We start from the raw sequence: 18423 nt of genomic DNA, 5'->3' as shown, positions 1-18423 counted from the left end.
GAGCTAATCTGAGCATCAAAGTCACATTGTCCCAAATTCCTGTATGTTGTAAGGATCATTATGGCAGTGGGAGAGGGGACTGTGGTTTCGAGCTGTTATTCACCACCCCCTGTTTCAGCCATTCTCCCATTAGCTGAAAGTAAGATTAGATGAAATGAGCAGATCTAATGAGCCAGTCTGTGACATTATGAATCAATTACAAAGTTGTCTCTCATTCTCACAGTGAAGCAGAGGGTATTTTTCATTCTAAATTTGCTAATTATGCCATTAAGAATACCTGTCAGAGAATGACTAGATTTCAGCATGGGGTCAGTGTAAAGCTCATTTAACATGATTACCAAGCAGTGAAGAGGTGAATTTGTAATACACATGCACCTTGTCTGTGCATTTCCCAGATTAATAGTTGCACTGAGTCTGTTGTTCTCCATCTTGATATGTTCAAGATGGAAATCCATAAATATTTGGGCACTAAGGGATATGGTAATAGGATGGGAAAGTGGAGTTGAGCTGGAAGAAAATTTAATGGTGGAGCAGGCTCAAGGGGCCTTTTGGTCCAACCCTGCTCCTATTTCTTGTGTTCTTATGAACATCACTGTGAATTATTTCCATTCATGCACAGCAGATGCAGCAGCACCCATCCACCTCCTCCCTTCCCACATTCCAAGGCCCCAAACACTTTCCAAGGGGCACAGTGATTTACTTGTACTTCTTGCTATTCAGTATTGTCTATTCGCAGTGCGGTTTTCTCTACATTGAGGAGATTAAATCCCAATTGGGTAACTGCTGTGTGGAACATCACCTTGCAGTCTCCAAGTGTGACCTTGAGGTTCTGGTCATTTACCAGTTTAATCTCCACCCACTCCCATTTTGACCTCGGCCTCCTGCACTGTTCCAATGAAGCTCAATGGAAGCTCGAGGAACAGCAGCCCATCTTTCATTGGACACTTTACATCCTTCTGGACTCAACATTCCTTTTGACAATTTCAGATCATAACCACTGCTCCCATTTTTTCTGACAGTAGATGCTGGTAATGGTTCTTCTTTTACCATTTATCCCTCCTCTGGGCCTGTGTTGTTTCTCCACTTGTCCCATTAGTTGATTTCCTTGTCTCATTATCACGCAATGCTGCCTTGCACCATCATCCCCTTTGTCATTTAATCACGAGTTCAGGCTCGGACAAGGGGGATCTTTAGAGATAGTTTATCCCGGTGGGCTAGTGAAAGGGAGGGAAACAGCAGAGGCAGCTGATCAGATTGTCTCAATCTTAGTGACAAAGATGCTCCGTGAGCTCCTCACACTTGTTGCTAGAGGTGAGGATGGAGGAGACAGGGGAGAGGGAGAGCCCTTCAAAAGGAACTAACTGGTGCTAGAAATATCAAAACGACTCAACTGTTCATCGCAAAGCTGATTTATTCCAATTTTATACAGAGCTGGAGTTTATTAACGTCAAAAAGGAACTAACGTGTTAAAAATAGTAAAAAGGTTCAACACATTGTGTATAACACAATGCTGATTAATTTGACTTTTATCTAAGTGGGCTGGAGTTTATTAGTGTCTACAGAAACACACTATAATGAACATACTTCAGTCCTGAATGTTATTAAGAGCAAAATCCCATCACGACAGTTACTTGTGAACTCTCTGGTGTCTCAGCAGGCTGGATGACTGACTGAATCCCTTCCCACATTCAGAGCAGGTAAATGGCCTCTCTCCAGTGTGAACTCTCTGGTGTATCAGCAGGTTGGATGACTGACTGAATCCCTTCCCACATTCGGAGCAGGTAAATGGCCTCTCTCCAGTGTGAACTCTCTGGTGCAGCAGCAGGTTGGATGACTGACTGAATCCCTTCCCACATTCGGAGCAGGTAAATGGCCTCTCTCCAGTGTGAACTCTCTGGTGCAGCAGCAGGCTGGATGACTGAGTGAATCCCTTCCCACATTCGGAGCAGGTAAATGGCCTCTCTCCAGTGTGAACTCTCTGGTGTCTCAGCAGGATGGACGACTGAGTGAATCCCTTCCCACATTCGGAGCAGGTAAATGGCCTCTCTCCAGTGTGAACTCTCTGGTGCAGCAGCAGGTTGGATGACTGAGTGAATCCCTTCCCACATTCAGAGCAGGTAAATGGCCTCTCTCCAGTGTGAACTCTCTGGTGTCTCAGCAGGCCGGATGACTGACTGAATCCCTTCCCACATTCGGAGCAGGTAAATGGCCTCTCTCCAGTGTGAACTCTCTGGTGCAGCAGCAGGTTGGATGACTGAGTGAATCCCTTCCCACATTCAGAGCAGGTAAATGGCCTCTCTCCAGTGTGAACTCTCTGGTGTCTTAGACGGTGGGATGACTGACTGAATCCCTTCCCACATTCGGAGCATGTGAACGGTCTATCTCCAGTGTGAACTCGCTGGTGTGCAATGAGTTCAGATGATCGTCTGAACTCAGTCCCACAGTGAGAGCACCTGAATGGTCTCTCATCAGTGTGAACACGTTGATGTCCCATGAGGTTGGCTAATTGAGTGAATCCCTTCCCACGCTCAGAGCAAGTGAATGGTCTCTCCCCAGTGTGAGTGCACCAATGAGTTCCCAGTTCCAATGGGGATTTGAATCTCTTCCCACAGTCCCCACATTTCCACGGTTTCTCTCCATTGTGACTGCATTTATGCTCCGTCAGGTCAGATGATTGGCTGAAGCCTCGTCCACACACAGAACACGTGTACGGTGTCTCCCCACTGTGAGAGGTGCTTTTTCCTTCCATGTTCAAAATCTGAAGATACTCAGTTTAAGATAAATTGGGCGACTCCGTCAGATCCTGATGTGATGTTTGGTTTCAGTTTCCCGAATGCAAATCCTCCCCTTCTAATACCCTGTGAAATTGATTTAAAACAGAAAAAAGGGAGTGAGAGAGAACCTACAAAAACACAAAGGCAGGTTGTGAAATTGAGCTGAATCAATCTGGGAATTTGTGGGGCCGGCACTGGGAAAAAGTGACCATGAAAATTGCTGGATCGTGATAAAAACCTAACTGGTTCACTAATGTCCAACAGGGAAGGGAACCTGCCACCCGGTCTGGGCCAACACAAGACTCTGGCCTCTATAAGAACATACGAAATAGGAACAAGAGAAGTCCTAACACCCCGTCGAGCCTGCTCCATCATTCAATACGATCGTGGCTGATCTTGGGCTTCAACTCCACTTTCCCGCCCACTCCCCATATCCCTCAACTCCCTGAGAGACCAAAAATCTCTCCACATCAGCCGGAAATATATTCAATGATGGAGCATCCACAACTCACTGGGCTGGAGAATTCAATGTGACAGAGAGAGTAAGAGAGAGAGGAGTGGGAGAGACAGAGAGAGAAGGTTACTAAACAAAGCACAGGATGTCAATAAACAGAATTCAAGTGCATGGGATTGGGATAATATCCTGTTATAGATTGAGAATTGATGAACAGAGAGAAAACAGAGAGTCGGAATAAATGTCTCATTCTCAGGATGACAGGCTGTTATTTGTGGGATACTGCAAGGATCAGTGCTTGGCCCACAGCCATTCACAAACTATACAAATGATTTGAAGGCACTCATTTAAGCAGCACCTAAATTTTCACATTCTCATCCTTGTTTTCCTCCATGGTTGTGATCATTCCTATCTCTGTAACCTCCTCCAGCCTCACAATCCCCCCGAGATATCTGCTCTTCTCGAATTCGAGAATTACTGATTTTAATAATTCCATCACTGGTTGCCATTCTGTCAGTTTCCAAGACTCTAGAATTCCCTCCCTAAACCTCTCCGCCTCTCTACCTCATTTGCATCCTTTAAGATATTCCTTCAGACCGACCTCTTTGACCAAATTATTGGCCACCTGCACGAGTATCTCCATGGTTTCTAACATTTCTGTGAAATGTCTTGGTAAACTAAATAACAATAAATGTGTGATATAAACACAAATGGTTGTTGTTGATTTGGAGATATATCAATGTCCCTTCCTCATCACTGGGTGAATAACCTGTAACTCCTTACCTACCAGCATTGTGCGAGCATCTTCACCACATGGACTTAATTAGTAATGGGTTGAAAGGTTATGTGGAGAGGGAGAGAAATTGGAGTTGAGGCCAAAATGAGATCAGCCATGATTGTAATGAATGGCGGGGCAGGGTTGAGGGGCTGAATTGCCCACTCCTGCTCCTAGTTCTTATGTTCAAGGATCTATGGACATGCACACCAAGGGTTTGTACTTCCCGGGTCCTACCATTCATCATGTACTCCCTTGCCTAGTTAGTCCTCCCGAAATGCATCACCTCACACTTTTTTGGGATTAAATTCCATTTTCCAGTGTTCTGCCCATCTGACCAGTCCGTCCCGTTGTCTAAAGGTTTCCTCCTCGCTATTTACCACAATAGTGATTTTTTTGTGTTACCTGTGAACTTACTGATCATACCTCCTACATTTATGTCTACATCATTAATGTCCACTAAAAACAAGGGACCCAGCACCAAACCCTGAACTGCTCCCCCACTGACACTTCTACAACTTGCCCAGCTTTGTTCTCTAAAAGAAGGTCCAGCACCTCTCTTGTAGGACTTTTTATGTGCTTGCTTGAAAATCTCTCCTGGATACATTTGAAGAATTCAGCCCCCTCAAAGTCTTTCACACTTTGTCTATCCTAGCTAATATTGTGGAGGTTGAAATACCCGACTATTATTACCCTATTATTTTGACACTTCTGAGATTTGCCTACATATCTGCCCTTCTATCTCTCCCTGACTGTTTGGGCATCTATAGTATGCTCCCAACAATGTGATTGCCCCCTTTTTGTTTTTAAGTTCGACCTATACGGCCTGATTTAAGGAACCTTCTAAGATACCATCCCTCCTTACTGCAGTAATTGACTCCTTGATCAATATTGTGACACCACCATCTCTTTTACAACCTCCGCCCCCTTCCTGTCTCACCTGAAGATTCTATACCTTGGAATATTGAGCTGTCAGTCCTGCCCCTCCCTCAGCCATGTCGCCGTGATAGCAATGATATCATATCCCCATATGTTAATCAGCATCTGCAACTCATCTGCCTTACTCACAACCCTCCTTACATTAAAATAAATGTCATCCAGCCTTGCCATGTTGCCTTGTGCCTTAACTTGACTATGTACACCCTGCCTTCCAGACTGACTTGTTTTTTCTTATATACTTGTCTGTACATCACCCCCTACTATACCTCCACTCAGTATCCCACCCCCATGCCAAATTAGTTTAAGAGCCCACCGACAGCACGAGCAAATCTCCCCGCAAGGTTCCCCACACCTTTTAAAGCACTTCTCATACTCTGGACATTTAAAAGGTCTCTTGTCAGTGTGAATGCGCTAGTGTCTCAGCAGGTGGGATGATGTCCTGAACCTCTTACCACACTGTGAGCAACTGAACAGCCTCTCGCCAGTGTGAATTCAATGTGTTTCAGCAGGTCAATCCAAAGGGACAAACATTTCTCTGGGTTTGAGTTTGCTGTGTGTAAATCCTCCCCTTCTAACCCCCTGTAAAAGGAGTTTCCAAACACTGGGTGTAAACTGGGCTCCGGGAGTTTCTAATCCGGGTTTGGAGTCCTACACCGGGTGTTTGTGAATCCTCCCAGTCCACCCTCCGGCTCCATTCCTCTCCTGCACTCGGCCCTTTCTCACCCGCTGGACTTTCAACCCGACCGCCTTCATCCCGATCCCCACCCGCGCTGCGCATGCTCCAATTCAAGCCCAACAGGCTCCGTCCCTCATTCATTCCGATTGGCTGGAGGACCAGCTGCTCCCGCTCGGTCCTCCAATTCCGCCCCCTGTCCCTATTGGTCCGGGGCTGCCACCTATCATTGGGAGTCGGAGCATGCGCAGTCCGTGGAGACAGACGGGAAGAGAGCTGGAACGAACGGATTTAAAATCCGGGTTTGACAAATACCGAGTTAGGATCCAGGGCCGAAAATAAACCTGTGAACAGAGATAGGGCCGGCGGGTGAGTTTGGAAATTTCATAAACTTACGGTACCGGCCCCAAACCCTCAATAAGAAACCACCGGTCTCGGGTTTGCTCGGCGCTGCGAGAGGTAGGCCCGAATTAACGGCCGCCATCTTTATAGGGTAATGTCGGGACGGGCGCATGCGCGGCCGCCATCTTTATAGGGGCAAAGACGGCACTGGCGCATGCGCGGCTGCCAACCTCACGGGGACAATGAACAACAGCCCGAGGGAAACATTAATAAAATGTGTGTTCACCAGGAGTTTTAGATCAGCAGCAATAGAATTATAAACCCACAGTCACTCAGCAGCACAGAATTTAAGTATTGCTGAAAAAGGGAGACATATTGCTGATATTTCATGTTGCACTCCTCTGGACAGATGCAAAAAAACCAAATTTCTCAGCGAACAGCAATTTATGCTGCACAAGGAAAGGGTGTTGACTTGGTTTGGCAAGTCAGCTCTGATTGGTCAAGGCATTAGCATGGAGAATGCACCAAAGAGCTATCATCCTCCATGCTTTTGTTTAATTCAACAAACGGCCCCATCCCTGGACATGCACCTTCTGCCTACAGTGGACAGGTCCCTGTGTATGAATAGATGTAGCTTCTAACAAGCAAAAGTGAACCACATTTTGAGCCCGACTGATAATCTTTGAAATTCAGTGTCCTTGCGTCTGTCCTGATGAGTACAAGATAAAAGTTTTGACAGAATGTCTTTTTTTTAAGCAATACTCAAGTTACTTAAAGGCGGGGAAATGTGGCAGACAGAGGGAGAGATGTACAAAAGAACTAGGAGCAGAAATAGGCAATTCAGCCCCTCGAGGCTGCCCCACCATTCAATACGATCATGGCTGATCTCATTTCGGCCTCAAATCCAATTTCCCACCCTCTCCCCATAACCTTTCAATCCATTACTAATTAAAAATCTGTCTATCTCCTCAAATTTATTCAGCATCCCGACATCTGCTGCACTGTTTAGGGAGAGAATTTCAGAGTTTGTGAACAAGGGAACTTCAGGCATGGTCATTAATGTTGGAGTGATTAAAATAGGGAATGTTCAAGGCCAGAATTCGAGCAGTGCAGATATCTCAGAGGGTAATGGGGCTGGAGGAGATTACAGAGAAAGGGAGGGGCGAGGCCATGGAGGGATTTGAAAACAAGGATGAGAATTTTAAAGTCAAGTTGTTGTTTGACTGGGAGCCAAGGCAGGTCAGGAAGCAGAGGGGTGATAGTGAAACAGGACTTGCTACGAGTGAAGACATGGACAGCAGATCTTTGGATGGCTTCATGTTTACGGAGCGTAGAATGTGGGAGACCAGCCAGGAATGTGTTGGGATAGTCATTCAGGTCTGGAGGTAACAACGGCAGGGGTGAGGGTTTCAGCAGCAGAAGCATTGAGACAGGGTGAGGTCAAGTGGAAACAGGCCGTCTTAGTGATGGCACAGATATGAGGTCAGAAGCTCATCTCGAGATCAAATGTAACACCGAGGTTGTGAACAGACTGGTTTAATCTCAGACTGTTCCCAGGGAGAGAGATGGAGTTTGTACCTGGGAAATGGAGATTGAAGCAGGGATTTAAAACAGTGTCTTCAGTCTTCTCAGTATTTAACTGGAGTTAATTAGTCATCAGGAAGAGAAGCAGTAACCAGAATGGGCCATGAGACTGATCCCATGGTTTAACTTAGTTAGAGAGGGAGAGAAGGAAGGAAGGAAACCCTTGGAGGTTTGGAGAAACCACCTTCACAGTCACCCATTAAATCTCCACACAGTAAGGTTTGGACACAAGGTTAACATCTGCTATTCTGTGTGGTCGGTCAGGGGGTTTCAGATTAATGTTTTGTCACGAGTACTGGAGTGAATGATCAAACATTTTGTTATCTTCAGTTGGACAAATTTGTTAAAAAGATACAGGAAGAATTATCCAAAACGCTGTTTGGATTCAGCACAGGGAGGAGGGAGAGTGTGTGGGACAGGGATTTGCAGCTTTGGGAGAAGAAGACAGGAAATAATGTTCCATAGAAATGAGAATTGTCTGCTCTGAATTTCTATCCTGTTCTTACAGTGATGACTTTTGTAAACTCCTTTTACAGGGTATCGGAAGGGGAGGATTTACAGAGGGGGAACTCAAACCAAACATCACATCAAGATCTGACAGAGTCACTCGATTCATCAGGACCTGAATATCATCAGTCTTTGAATGTGGAAGGAGAAATGTTTGTCTATTCTGTCTGTGGGAAAAGATTTCAAACATCAGTGTGACTGGAAAAGCACCGAGACACACACACACCCGAGTGAGAGTGTTCCAGTGAACTGACTGTGGAAAGAGCTTTAACCAGTTACACAGCCTGAAATAACATCACACCATTCACAGTGGGGGAGACTGTACAAATGTTCTCTGTTTGGACAAGGATTCAATTGATCATCAAACCTGGAGAGACACAGGGACACTTGAACCATGGAGAAACCGTGGAAATGTGAGGACTGTGGGAAAGGATTCAATTACCCATCCCAGCTGGAAATCCATCGACGCAGTCACACCGGGGAGAGGCCGTTCACCTGCTCCGAGTGTGGGAAGGGATTCACTCTGTCAGCCAACCTGCGAACACACCAGCGAATTCACACTGAGGAGAGACCATTCACTTGCTCTGAATGTGGGAAGGGATTCACTCAGTCATCTGAGCTGCTGAGATAAAAGCGAGTTCACAATGGGAAGAAGCCACTCACCTGCTCTGAGTGTGGGAAGGGATTCCCTCAGTTATCCAGCCTGCTGAGACACCAGCAGCTACAGACTGGAGAGAGGCCGTTCACCTGCTCCGAGTATGGGAAAGGTTTCACTCAGTCATCCCAACTGCTGATACACCAGCGGTTTCACAATGGGGAAAGGCCACTCACCTGCTCCGAGTGTGGGAAGGGTTTCACTCAGCCATCCCACATGTGAATACACCAGCGGTTTCATACTGGGGAAAGACCATTCACCTGCTCCGAATGTGGGAAGGGTTTCACTCAGTCATCCCACTTGCAAACACACCAGCGAATTCACACTGGAGAGAGACCATAAGAACATATGGAATAGGAACGGACCATTTGGCCTCTCAAGTTTGCTGTGCCATTCAATAAGATCATGGCTGATCATCTTGTGTTTGAATTTCCACATTCCCATCTAACCTCAATAACCTTTGATTCCCTTGCCTAACAAGAATCTATCTACCTGTGTCTTAAAAATATTCAATGATCGCGCCTCCACCACCTTCTGAGGCAGAGAATTCCAAAGCTGCACATCCCTCTGAGAGAAAAAAATTCTCTTTGTCTCTGTCCTAAAAGGGCGACCCCCTAATTTTGAAACAGTGCCCCCTAGTTCTGGACTCACCCACAAGAGGAAACATCCTTTCCATGTCCACCTTGTCAAGGCCATTCAGGATCTTGTATACTTCAATCAAATCACCCCTCACTCTTCTAAACTCCAGTGGAAACAAGCCCAGTCTGTCCAACCTTTCCTCATAAGACAGCCCGCTCATTCCAGGTATCAATCTAGTGAACATCCTTTGAACTGCCTCCAATGCATTTATATCCTTCCTTAAATAAGGAGACCAAAACTGCACACAGTAGTCAAGATGCGGTCCTGTACAACTGAAGCATAACATCCTTACTTTTATGTTCAACCCCTCTCGTAACAAAGGATAGCATTCCATTAGCCTTATTAATTACTTGCTGTACCTGCATACAAACTTTTTGTGACTCATTTACTAGAACACCTAGGTCCCTCTGGACCTCAGAATTAAGCAACCATTCTCCATTTAAGCAATACTCTGCTTTTTTGTTCTTCCTGCCAAAGTGACCAACTTCACATTTTCCCACATTTCACTCCATTTGCCAGATCTTTGGCCACTCGTTCAACCTATCTATATCCATCTGCAACCTCCTCATGTCCTCTTCACAACATACTTTCCTACCTATCTTTGTGCCAAGTGCCAATTTAGCGACCATGTCTTCACTCCCCTCATCTAAGTCATTGATGTAAATCATAAAAAGTTGAGGCCCCAGCACAGACCCCTGTGGGACTCCACTCGTCACATCCTGCCAATCAGAAAAAGACCCATTTACACATACTCTCTGCTTTCTGCCAGCCAGCCAATCCCCTATCCATGCTAATAAGTTACCCCCTACACCATGCGCTTTTATTTTCCATAATAATCTTTGATGTGGCACCTTCTCAAATGCCTTCTGGAAATCCAAGTAGAGTACGTCTACAGGCTCCCCTTTATCCATTGCGCATGTTACTCCTTCAAAAAACTCCAATCAGTTGGTTAAACATGATTTTCCTTTCACAAAACCATGCTGACTCTTCCCAATTTCCTTGAACTCTTCTAAGTGCCCAGCTATAGCCTCCTTAATGATTGATCCTCATAACTTCCCCACGACAGACATCAAGCTAACTGGCCTATAGTTTCCTGTTTTCTGCCTCCCTCCCTTCTTGAATAGAGGGGTTATATTTGCTGCTTTCCAATCTGATGGAACCTTTCCAGAATCGAGCGAATTTTGGAAAATTAACACCAGCGCACCAACTGCCGCATTAGCCGCCTCTTTTAAGACCCAAGGATGTAGTTCATTGGGTCCCAGAGACTTGACATCGGCAGCTCCTTCAATTTGCTCAGTCCCATTTCCCCAGTGATTTCAATTTCACCAAGTTCCTTTCTCCTGTCACCTTCTGATTTGCAGCTATTACTGGAATGTTTTTTGTATCCTCTATATTGAACACAGAAGCAAAATATTATTCATTTCTTCCACCATTTCCTTATCTACTATTAACTCCCCACTGTCACCCTCTAGAGGACCAACACTCACTTTGCTCACTCTTTTCCTTTTTAAGCACCTGTAGAAACACTTGCTTTCCATTTTTACATTTCTAGCAAACTTCCTCTCACACTCTAATTTCTTTCTCCTGATTAACCTTTTAGCCATTTTCGACTGTTCTTTATATTCTGTCCAATCATCTGTCCTGCTGCTCATGTTTGCGGAGTTGTATGCTTTTTCCTTAAGCTGATGCTTTCTTTAACTTCTTTAGTTAACCACAGATGGTGGGTCCTCCCCTTATAATTTTTCTTTATGGTCGGGATGTACTCATTCTGAATACTCTGAAATATCCCCTTAAATGTCTGCCACCACTTCTCTATTCATCTATCCTCTAGCCTAGTTTCCCATTTCACTTCAGCTAGTTCAGCTTTCATCCCCACATAGTTGCCTCTATTTAAGTTTAAGATTCTAGTCTTTGACCCACTCTTCTCCCTTTCAAACTGGATGTAAAATTCAACCATATTGTGCTCGCTGCTACCTAGTAGTGCCCTTACTCTGAGGTCATTAATTAATCCTGCTACATTACACAATACCAAGTCAAATATAGCCTGCTCTCTGATTGGCTCCTGAACATGCTGCTCTAAGAAACTATCTCAAAAGCATTCTAAGAACTCCTCATCCAGGCTATTACTGCCAATCTGATTTTTCTAGTTAATGTGTAGATTAAAATCACCCATGATTATTGCCATCCCTTTATCACAAGCACATAATATTTTCTCTTGAGTACTTTGCCCTACACTATGGCTGCTGTTAGGGACCTGTCAACCACTCCCACTAATGACTATTTTTCCCCTACTAATCCTCATCCTGATCTCCTGATCCAAGGTCATCTCTAACTATTGCACCAAATGCCCTCTTTGATTAACAATGCTACCCCTCCACCTTTACCGAGCTTCCTATTTTCCTTGAATGTCATGTACCTCTCAATATTAAGGACCCAATCTTAGTTGTCCTGCAGCCACGCCTCCATAATTACTATCAGATCACATTTATTTACTTCTGTTTGGGTCATCAATTCATTTACTTTGTTTTGAATGCTATGTGCATTCAGATAGAGAGCCTTCAGTCTTGTCTTTTTGTTACCGTTGTAACATCTAGTCTTGACTGTTGATGCATTCTTACGTTTTTTCTCTCAGTCCTTTCCTGCCTTTCTCTGACCATCATTTCTCATGTTAATATTTTGCTCTCCTGTCTTGACTCTACACCTTGAATTGCTACCTCTACCCAAGCTTAATCCCTCACTGCTCTTGTTTAGTTTAAAGCCCTCTCTACTTCCCTAGCTATGCGATTTGCGAGGACACTCATCCCAGCACGGTTCAGGTGTAAACCGTCCCAACGGTACAGCCCCCACTGTCCCCAGCACTGATACCAGTGCCCCACAAACTGGAACTCAGTTCTCCCACACCAATCTTTGAGCCACGCATTGGTCTCGCTAATCTTATTTGCCCGATGCCAATTTGCACGTGGCTCAGGTAATAATCCAGAGATTATTACCTTTGAGTTTCTGCTACATAATTTGGTACCTAGCTCCCTATACTGACTTTACAGAACCTCTTTCCTAGTTCTACCTTTGTCATTGGTACGTACATGGACCACAACAACTGGATTCTCCCCCTCCCATTGCAAGTCCCTCTCCAGCCCTGAGCAGATGTCCGGAACCCTGGCACTGGGCAGGCAACATAGCCGTCTGGACTCTCACTTTTTGCTGCAGAAAACAGTGTCAATGCCCTCACTATACTATCCCTTACTACCACTACATTCCTTTTTGTTCCCCCTGCGTGAATGGCTTCCTGTACCACAGTGTCATGGCCAGCCAGCTCATCCACCTTGCACATTTCACTTTCATCCACACAGGTTGTGAGCACCTCAAACCTGTTTGACACTTGCAAAGTCTGAGGCTCCTCCACTACTGCCTGCTCAGTCCCATTACCTGCCTCACTGACAGTCACATCCTCCTGTCCCTCACTGCTGATCAAAACAGATGACCCTCTTCTAAGAGGTGTGACTGTCTTCTGGAACAAAGTATCCAGGTATTTCTCCCCATCCCTTATGTTGCACAGTGTCTGCATTTCGGTTTCCAGATCAATAATCCTGATCCAGAATTCCTCAAGCTGCTTACACTTCCTGCAAACGTGTTTGTCATGGATCGCGTTGGCGTCCAAAAGATCCCACATCTCACAGCTGCAACATAACCCCTGTCCCACCATTCTAACTTATGTTATTTAGTTAATTTACTTTAATTACTTTCTTCCTATGTATGCTACAATTTACTGTGTTTACTGAATGCTAGTATCACTGACAACTAAAGATGCTTCTTAACTACAATGGATGTGTATTAGATGTTTATTTAAGTTACTCTATTTTATTGCTTGTTTAAAATCTTTGTTGTTTTATTTGAATTTTAAAGTGTTCAAATTTTGGTTTATGTTTGTAAAGTTTTAGTTATTTTTATTTATAGATCTACCCGAACTCGCCTGTCCTAAGCTGGTTTCTCACACACTGTCCCTTAGACTGAGCATTTACCGACCAATCAACGTACCAGCTTCCTGTGACATCACAGTTGCCTCTTTCCCCCCCACTCCTGCTGCCTCACAGCAGCTGCAACAGTGAAACAGCCCATTCCTCACTCAAATCCCCCGTCTGTATTTATACACATTCCTCACTCAAATACCCCATCTGTATTTATAGATGCTCCTCACTCAAATCCCCCGTCTGTATTTATAGATGTTCCTCACTCAAATACCCCATCTGTGTTTATAGACGTTCCTCACTCAAATCCCCGATCTGTATTTATAGACACTTCTCACTCAAATCCTCACTCTGTATTTATAGACGCTCCTCACTCAAATCCCCGGTCTGTATTTTTAGGCGTTCCTCACTCAAATCCCCAGCCTGTATTTATATGTGTTCCTCACTCAAATATCCTGTCTGTATTTATAGACACTCCTCACTCGAATCCTCGGTCTGTATTTATAGGGGCTCCTCAGCTCTCCACTGTCTCCTGCAGGTCTGCTCTGCTCTGACTCCCAGCAAGGTAGGCCTCACTCGAATCCCCGACCTGTGTTTCTAGGCGCTTCTCATCTCCCGAGTATCTCCCACAGGTCGGCTCTACTCCAACTCCCAGCAAGGTAGAGGGATGGAGCCAGTGACTATGGAGTGGAGTTTGTAGCGAGGACTGAAGACAATGGCTTTCGTCTTCTCAATAATTAAATGGAGGAAATTTCTGTTAATCCAGTACTGGATGTCAGACAAGTCAGGACGGTGTGTGACTTGGAGGGGAACTTGGAGGTGATGGTGTTCACCTACACCTGTTACCCTGGTCCTTCTAGGGATGGCGATTTAGAGTTTATCCCTCTGTTTTATCCAATGCCTCTCCAACCTCTCTCTCTATTTGCTCTGATGGAGTCCAGAGTCTTGTGTAGGCCCAGACCGAGTGGCAGGTTCCCTTCCCTGAAGGACATTAGTGAACCAGTTGGGTTTTTATGACAATCCAGCAGTTTTCATGGTCACTTTTTCCTCGTGCCGGCCCCACAAATTCCCAGATTCATTCAGCTCAATTTCACAACCTGCCTTTGTGTTTTTGTGGGTTCTCTCTCACTCCCTTTTTTCTGTTTTAAATCAATTTCACAGGGTATTAGAAGGGGAGGATTTTAATTTGGGGAAGTGAAATAAAACATCACATCAGGGTCTGATGGACTTGCCAAATTTGTGGTAACCTGAATATCATTGGATTTTGAACATGGAAGGAAAAAGCACCGTTCACAGTGGGGAGAAACCGTACACGTGTTCTGTGTGTGGACGAGACTTCAGCCAATCGTCTGGCCTGTCAGAACATAAATACAGTCACAACAGGGAGAGGCTGTGGAAATGTGCAGATTGTAGGAAGGGATTCACTTATGCAGTTCAGCTGGAAACACATCGAGACAGTCACACTGGGGAAAGGCTGTTCTCCTGCCCAGAGTGTGGGAAGGGATTCATTAATACATCCAACCTGCTGAGGCACCAGAGAGTTCACACGGGGGAGAGACCGTTCACTTGCTCCATTTGTGGGAAAGGATTCACTCAATCATCCAGCCAGGTGATACACCAATGTGTCCACACTGGGGAAAAGCCGTTCTCCTGCTCCGAGTGTGAGAGAGGATTAACTGACTCATCAAACCTGCTGGCGCACCAGCATCTTCACACTGACAAGAGACCGTACAGGTGCTCTCACTGTGGGACTGGGTTCAGGCATTTTTCTGAGCTCACCATACACCAGCGAGTCCACACTGGGGAGAGGCCATTCACCTGTACGTGGGATGGGATTTACTCAGTTATCCGCCCTGCTGAGGCACCAGTAAATTCACACTGGGGAGACTATTCACCGGTACGGAGTGTGGGAAGGGATTCACTCAATTATCCATCCTGCTGAGGCACCAGTAAATTCACACTGGGGAGAGACTATTCACCTGTACGGAGTGTGGGAAGGGATTCACTCAGTTATCCACCCTGCTGAGACATGAACAAACTCACACTGAGGGGAGGTCATTCAGCTGCTATGAGTGTGGGAAAAGATTCACCCATTCAAACAACCTGGTGAGACACCAGCGAGTTCACACTGGGGAGAAGTTGTTCAGCTGCTCCGAGTGTGGGAAGAGATTTACTCGATCATCCCACCTAAAGACACATCAATAAATTCACACTGATGAGAGACCTTTTAAATGTCCAGACTGCAAGAAGTGCTTTAAAAGTTCTGGGGAACTGGTGTCACATCAACTGGTTCACACTGATGAGAGACCGCTTAGGTGCTTTCACTGTGGGCCTGGGTTTAGGTGATCCTCTCAACTCGCTGTACACCAGTGAGTTCACACTGGGGAGTGGCCATTCAGATGCTCCATGTGTGGGAAAGGATTCACTCAGTCATCCCACCTGCTGACGCACCAGCGAATTCACACTGGGGAGGGACTGTTCACCTACTCTGAGTGAATCACTTCCAACACTCGGCCAGCTAACCGGGTGAAACACCAGTGATTTCATAAGTAACTGCAGTGATTGGATTTTGCTGTTAATCACATCCAGGACATGTTCATTGGGGTCTGTTTCTGCTGATGTTAATAAACCCCAGCCCTGTCATTCTGGTTAATATTCTGTATAAAAATCAAATAAATCAGTTTTGTGTTAAACACAGTGCGTTGAGTCTTTTTAATATCTCGAACACAAGTTAGTTCCTTTGAAGCACTTTCCCTCTCCTTCAAATCTGCCATCATCACTCCCTCCTCAATAAAACCAATTCTTGACCCCAATGCCCTTGCAAACTATCTCCCCATTTTTATCCACCCTTTTCTCTCCAAAATCCTGGTCACCTCCAAAATCCATGCCAATCTGTTATGAAACTCCATGGTTCAATCCCTCCAATAAGAAAACTGCCCCTGCCACAATATTGAAACAGCTCTCATCAAAGTCAAAAATTACATCCTCTGTCAATGTAACAAAGGTAAATTCTCCCTCATTGTCCTTCTTGGCCTGTCTGTGGTCTTTGGCACCACTGATTGAACCATCCTCCCCCAATGCCTCTCCACTGGTGTCCAACTGGGTGGGACTACATGCTCCTGATTCCTTTCTTATTTATGTCATTGTAGCCAGAGAATCACCTGCAGGAGCTGAGATTATTTGAGTTACATTTTCATAAAGTGATCAGGTGTCAATGAACTTTGACACATAGATGTTACATTATCACATTCTGACAGACCAAGTCCTTCTTTCTGCAGTAGCCCTTCTTGATAAGATCAACAGAGAAGAGTGAAGACATAGCCACTATCCAAGCTCATAGCAATAAAAATGTCTGCTAATGCCCATTAAAATATAAAGCACAGCAGAACAACAGGGTGTTAGTTTGTGACAGACTTATTGAAACAGATTCAGTACCAAGAATTTGCCAACAGGTCCATTATTGCAGGATGCAAATGGTAGGAGATGGACCTTGTCATTCTTAATTTGCAATGCCTATATTCGCAGAATCTCACCCTCATACAGACTCACTCATTAAGTAGTCAGATCTCACTGAACTATGACACAAGCTGTGTGTATCTATGTTACACTTATACGGACTCAGTGAGTGGTCAGATATCATTGAACTATTACACAATCATATTCCAATGACTCACACAGATTGTATTTTGCAGACCACATCACTCTGGATGTATCAGACCCTTTCCACAAGATTGATGTGTGATCTTGTGGTGTGGACAATACAGTGCTACAAACACCTGGAAGTTCCTGTTAGAATGGGAGAACAATGGGATGTTGCTCTGTTACAAACATGGGGATAGAGATTGACTGTCAGAATGAACCAATAATTTCTACCACATTATAGATTTGGTTTGGGGCTGAAGGAGGCCATTTGGCCCATCGTGTCTGCACTGGCTCTCTGAATGAGCAACTCAACCAGTCCTATTCTTCTGCCTTTTCCCCATAAACCTGTATATTCTTCCTTTTCAGATAACAGCCTAATTCCTGCCTGAATGCTTCAATTGGACCTGCCTCCACCACATTCCCACACAAAGCATTCCAGACCCTAACCAGATACTGCATGAAAGGATTTTTCTCATATCATTGTTGATTATTTTACTGATCACTTTAAAACTATGCCCTCCTGTTCTCAATCCTTTGATGAGTGGGAACAGCTTTTCCTAATCTACTCTGTGCAGCCCCCACTTGATTTTGAATAACTCTGCCAAATATCCTCCCAGCCTCCTTTTCTCTAATAAAAACTGTCCTAATTTTTCCAATTTATCTTCTGATGTGCTGTCCTTCCTCCCTGGAATCAAGCTTGTGAATCTTTTCTGCACCCTCTCCAATGCCTTCACATCCTTCCTGAAGTGTGGTGCCCAGAAATGGATGCAATAAGCCACCTGAGGCCAAGCGAGTGACTTATACATGACCTCCTTGCTCTTCTACTCTATTCCCCTATTAATAAAACCCAGGATACTGTATATTTTATTAACCACTCTCTCAATCACTCTCCTGCCACATTCAATGACTTATGGACATATACACCCAGGTCCCTTTCTCCTTCAACCCCTTTTGTATCTTCTGCAAACTTTGAAATTTTTCCCTTTACATCAAGATTTAGGTCATTAATATATATCAGGAAAAGCTCGAGTCCCAACACTGACCCCTGGGGAACCCCATTACAAACTTTCCACCAGCCTGAAAAAATCCATTAACTACTTTCTGTTTCCTTCCACTGAGCCAATTCCGTATCCATGTGGCTACTGTCCCATTTATTCCACGAGCTATAACTTTGCTTAAAAGTCTGTTGAGCAGCCCTGTACCAAATGCCTTTTGAAAGACCATGTACACCACATCAAGAGCATTGCCCTCATCAAACCTCTCTGTTACCTCTTCAAAAAACTCCAGGAAGTTAAACATGATTTTCTCTTAAGAAGTCCATGTTGTTTTTCCTTTATTAACCTGCATTTGTCCATGTGACTGCTCACTTCGTCCAAATTATAGTTTCTGGAAGTTTCTCACCACTGAAGTTAAAGTAATTGGCCTGCAGTTGCTGGGCTTATACTTACACCTATTCTGGAACAAGGGTGTAACT

General features: G+C 44.8%; 2 pseudogenes; one reads left to right on the top strand and one right to left on the bottom strand.

The window, feature by feature from the left end:
- LOC144673145 (uncharacterized) overlaps positions 1-18423 on the bottom strand; it is a 62465-nt pseudogene that overhangs the window by 8509 nt on the left and 35533 nt on the right.
- Positions 8076-15803, top strand: LOC144673141 (uncharacterized; annotated as a pseudogene).

The sequence above is a fragment of the Cetorhinus maximus genome, unplaced genomic scaffold (assembly GCF_964194155.1).
Source record: "Cetorhinus maximus unplaced genomic scaffold, sCetMax3.hap1.1 HAP1_SCAFFOLD_305, whole genome shotgun sequence".
NCBI lineage: Eukaryota > Metazoa > Chordata > Chondrichthyes > Lamniformes > Cetorhinidae > Cetorhinus > Cetorhinus maximus.
Note: the sequence above shows the minus strand (reverse complement) of the source record. Positions and strands in the feature narration are given on the sequence as shown.